Genomic DNA, 5,838 nt, shown 5'->3' with positions numbered 1-5,838 from the left:
CCCATTGACACAATAATCTGGCTAAAACATGGATCTTGCGGATGCACCAAAGCATTGGGCTTGCCGCTCATCAAACTGGCAAGTAATGGACATACCCGAGATTATTGATCTTTGGAAGCTTAGCCCCCCGCAGAGAATTAAGTACTTTAGGGCATGTCACGCCCAATCTATAGCATGCCAATCAGCTCTCGATTACATCTTGAGATGGCTGTCCCTACGACCCCTGATCCTTCCTCTTTCATTAGTTAAAATACTGTTTTCACCATACTTCTATTGTGTCCTAATTTCTGGTCTTTTTAGTAGCAATCTGTAATTGTAAAATGTAAATGTAAAAACTAGATTACTACCTTAAGATAAATCAGTCTACAACTCGGTTTATTTATTTATTTATTTTGTAAGCAAAGTAAACTTGGAAAGTATTAGTTTAAGTGTTTCAGGAAGAGGTAGGTCTTCACCTGTCGTTTGAAGATAGTCAGGACTCCGCTGTTCGGACATCTAGGAGAAATTCATTCCACCTCGGTGCCAGAACAGAGAAGAGCCTTGAAGTATACTTACCTCTTTCCTTGAGAGAAGGTGGTACCAGTCGAGCAGTGCTGGAGGATCTCAGACAGTATGGTGCAGTGTGAGGTGTGATGAGGTCTCTGAGGTAAGATGGTGCTGGTCCATGTTTCGCTTTGGAGGCAAGCATCAGTATTTTGAATCTGATGCGTGCAGCTACCGGAAGCCAGTGAAAGGAGTGCAGCAGTGGGGTGGTGTGGAAGAATTCGGGCAGGTTGAACACAAGTCGTGCAGCTGTGTTTTGGATCATTTGCAGTGGATGAATAGCGTTAAGAGGAAGACCTGTCAGCAGAGAGCTGCAGTAGTCAAGTCTCGAAATGACAAGATACTGAACAAGCACCTGAGCAGCCTGTGTGGACAGAAATGGTCGAATCCTTTAGATGTTGTATAGAAGGAATTGACAGGAATGAGCCACATTAGCAACATGTAAGGAGAAGGACAGCTGATTGTCCATAGTTACCCCAAGGTTGCGAGCAGTGGCTGAAGGGAAGAGCAGAGAGTTAATAAGAGTAATTCTGAGATAGTCAATATCACAAATGTGCTTATATTTAAATAGTGACATTGAACCTCTTTTATGCATTTGAAGTATGATGCAAGAACAGTTAGTAACTTAAATATACATACATACATTAAATAAACATACATTAAATATACATCTATGTCACTTACATATTAAAGGAAAATTTAATCTCATCAGCCAAAATAAATTAAATATGGGGAAGAGGACATTTCAACAAGTCCCCTCGTTTCTATTGCTCCGTGTGAGCAGGTGGGCAGCTTTAAAAAGAAGTCCTGGTTGTTCCAAATGTCTTTTATCTAAGATTTATGGAGGATACTGTGTTCTTACGATGCCTGAATGCAGCAGAATTCTTTGCTTAGCCTTCCTCAAATCTGTGCTGCAATACAATCCTGTCTCTAAGCTCTGCACACAGTTGCTATGACCTCATGGTTGGTTTTTGTTCTGATTTAAATCATCAGGGAAGAACTGTGTTAATATGCATGTATGTTAAAAACATTTTTGGCGCTTAAAAGAGCAGGCGGTAGGTTTTGGAGGGGACACTAGATACAATTTTGGATAAATTATAAGATGTAGGAAATGCAGAAAACTGCATATTGAGATAATTTTGTGAACCATGGAAGCATTGGTAATTGCCAAATGGAGGAGAGTAAGGGCTATTATTCAGAAGGCAGGCTGTTGAAGAGAGTCAGTGGAAAGATGGAAAAGGTTCCAGAATATAGCGGATTGAAAGGTTGAGGGAAAAATGAGCAAGGCAAGAAAGTAATTATATGTATTATGACTACCCCAGTACTGCGACTCTGTAAAGATAAAGTATATTTTGTACCACATGTCAGTTGAACATACAACAAAAGGCCATTTCCAGGCATAGATCATGGATCTACCCTGGATTCTATCATAAGCAAACAAAAGATCCATTAAGGAAAAAACTCACATGTAAACATCATTAATGACGAAGGCCTTTTCTATCTCAAGGTTGGAAAGATCTCAAGAGTGGGCTGAAATTTTTTTTATTATATGTCTGAATACACACCATCGAATTTTACTCCAATGATTTATATGTACATGAATGGATATAGCTGTGAAGGTAAAATAACCAATGTCAAAGGTTTTTTTTTCTAGCATTTGTGTTTCAAGACTTATATAGACATGGATCCACATTTAACATCTAAATGTGACTCAGTGTTACAGACCCAGTGGATTGATTGGAATAACAGTGCAGAGTTTGAGAACCTCTGTCCCTGCTAAAGGAGAAATGCTGGGAACTCATGCAAACCAGTTTCAACAAATCGCCTCAACTGTAGAACCTGTTAGTCTAAACCCTGAATCACACTTGCCAAAAAAGTTTACAGATTCACTACTGTTCATCTACACTAAGCATTTCTAAATCATTATCCAAAGGATTAAGCAGACATTTAGCAATTTCCTTTACTTACTGTTATAGATAAGTACGGAGAAAGGCAGCTGTCGGGTCTTAATCAGGAAAACTGCTGATTATGGCTTTTTTTTTACATCATGCAAGCAAAAACCAAATTAAACAGACCCGAATAAAACCTGTCAAAAAATCTCTGTTAGAATGTACGTGTAGAGACAAGAGTTTCTCTCTCAATAAGTTCCTTTTGTTATAAACAGACTGCCCCAGTCCATGGTCAAATGACTACCATCAACCAAGCTTCACATTGATAAATTGCATTGTAACTGTTCGAAACAGAATTGTTTAAAACCAAATTACCTTTATGTCTGCAGACTAAATATTCCTTGACATTCAATACCCTTTATCAAGAAAAGAAAGCAGAAAACATTTCCACATTTTCACATTCCACAATCTTGGTAGTAGATCTCTTACCAATCAATCCTATCAATCATTTTTATATCAATCATATAGGAGAAGAGGGTTCCCTGGTGGTCTAGTGGTTAGGATGCAGTGCTCTCACCGCTGTGGCCTGAGTTCGATCCCCGGTCAGGGAACCGAACCCAGCCATTAGGGTTGCACAAGCCAGTGCACTCTTAGTTCCAGTCCCAAGCCTGGATAAATAGGGAGGGTTGCGTTAGGAAGGACATCCAGTGTAAAAACATGTGCCAAATCAAACATGCGGATCATGAATACGGATGATCCGCTGTGGCGACTCCTAATGGGAGAAGCCGAAAGAAAAGTAGTATATATGAGAAGAGGAAAAAGAAAAAACACATGCAATTTGAAAAAACAACTTTTAAAAAGTAAGGTCTATGTCTTTTTTTTACAGGTCACTGAATAGCTGTATTAGACATTGAACTCTGCTGCACTGTAAATTGAACTGTTTTTCATTGTACTCTTAGTTTGACCAAACTAGAACTTTGAACATAAAACTGCATCAGTTAAAAAGAATAATGTTTTTAATATAATGAAATCATAAATGAGAGGAACCATGGCAACTTTAATTTTAATATAATGTTTGGGATGATGCAATATTTAATTTTGGTTCATGACACTCAGTCAGGTTTGATTTTTGGCCTTTTATATGAACAAATATGGACACCACTGGCCTAGACAATCTCCTAACTATTTATGGAGAATTATGAAATGTAACATTTCTTGGGAAACCTTGGAGAATTGAAGGATGATTGCCATGGGGAATGGGTCAAAATTAAACCAAAAAGCTGTAAAAAGCTAATTAAATCTTAGATGTCTTAAAGATAAACAACGAAGTGCTAAACTTGGTCATTTGTGAGAATGTTTTTCATCTTTCATCTTTTTCTGATAATATGTTGAAGTATAAAGTCAAAAAACGTGTGAACTTTTATAGTGGATATATTTACTGAAAGTGTTTTTACAAAAAAAAAAAAAAAAACGGACTATGTATTTTCCCTCACTGTACAGACACATGCATAGATATAGACAGAATACATTCATTCATGGTTTTCATATTTTATAGCCTAAGAAGCATTTTATTTAATGACCAAAATATGTGTGAAATATCAATGAGCTAATACATATACACCCAGGTACGCCCTAGTACAACTTCAAATGATAAAACTTAATTTCATACTTTTGACCTATTTTACACTTTCAAAAAAAGGAAACTTCAATTTAGCCCACAAAAGGAAAGGAAACTAATTGAACATGATAATGGATTGTAATCAGTAATATATTACCAAGATAATGGAGTGCTTCTAGTTACTGATTATGGTTTTAATCAGGCGTCAATAATATGCGCTCGCAGTCGAAAATTAGAAATGAACAGACCTCCCTCTTCCAGGAACAGGTATATGCTGTACAAACACCCGATATGGGCAATATTGGTATCATTTAAATCTTTCAACAGAGTGAGTGAAGAGCTGATTTATAGTCTGTAATGCAGTGTTGCATGATGGATGTCTATGCCATATAATGTCTACAGGCTATTAATTTTATAGTTATTTCATCACAGAAATTTCATCTTTTTTAAAGCAGTTGAATTAAAAATGAGAAATTTTTAGACTGTGTGTGTGTGTGTGTGTGTGTGTGTGTGTGTGTGTGTGTGTGTGTGTGTATTAGTAAATAACTTCTGCATCTGAATAGAATAATATAAATATAATATAATCCTATTATTATGATCTTTTCTCTATTTTAATATCATGGACAGTGGAATTAAAGAATTTCACCGCATTCAACAGTGATTCGTTACTTTAGTTTTATCCTATATGGTAAAGTGATCAATATTTTTTCTTCTCATTGTGCCCCATTTTCAGCCCATCAACACATTTCTTGTCATTGTGCGGCTTTTTCAACCTACCACTGATGTATCATTATGGTTGTTCAGCCTGGATGCATTAATTAGATAACGAAATCATCATATATATTCATTATAATAATCAATATATTAATATGATTTGAGGTCCAGTTACCAGCATGACACTAAAACAGGTAGTAGTAATGGTACTTTTTACTCTGAGCCCAAACCTCTTTACTTTATCTTGAGTGAAAAAGTGTAGTCAGTACTTCAACCTTTACCAGAGTCTTTTAAAACATAATTATCTGTACTTCTACTGGAGTGAAGGATGTGTGTACTTTTGCCATCTCTGCCCTGATCGAGATAAAGGAGAAGAAACCTATGAACACAATTTCAGTGAAATTGTTAAGCTAAGATCATATTCCATGATAAATGAATAAATAATGAAAGATGAATCATAACAGTTTCAGCACTTCAGTAGGTTTTTTCTTTTCAGTCCTCAGTTTAATTTGTGCTAGGAAGGTGTTTGATGGCGTAAAAAAAATTAGTCTTGAGCGTGGAGTGTAACAACTGATGTATCAGCGCCTTCTAGTGGACATCGGCGGTGTATTGCAAGAAACCAACATGTTATAATCACATAATTCACATAAATCACATATACATATTTTATAATAAAGCAGAATTTATCATCTTATAGATGTCAATGCAAGGACAAATATATATATATATATATATATATATATATATATATATATATATATATATATATATATATATATATATATATATATATATATATTGCTATTGTTACACCATAACACAATAATGCACTGTTTTGTATTTGTGTATTTATTCGCAACAAGGCATAAGCAAACACATTTCTTATTCTTAAAATGTATAATTGCTATAGATATTACTATAAATCCAATGCATTGTCATTTGCATTGCAGATCATTTTATTAATTCAATAATAAAAAATAATAATAATAATAATAATAATAATAATAATAATAGTTAAAGATCTCGTTTTGAGAACTTGCACAAAGGTGTGTTTATTGCGAGTGTAAAGTCTTT

The sequence above is a fragment of the Silurus aristotelis genome (assembly GCF_946808225.1).
Source record: "Silurus aristotelis genome assembly, chromosome: 4".
Taxonomy (NCBI): Eukaryota; Metazoa; Chordata; class Actinopteri; order Siluriformes; family Siluridae; genus Silurus; species Silurus aristotelis.
Note: the sequence above shows the minus strand (reverse complement) of the source record.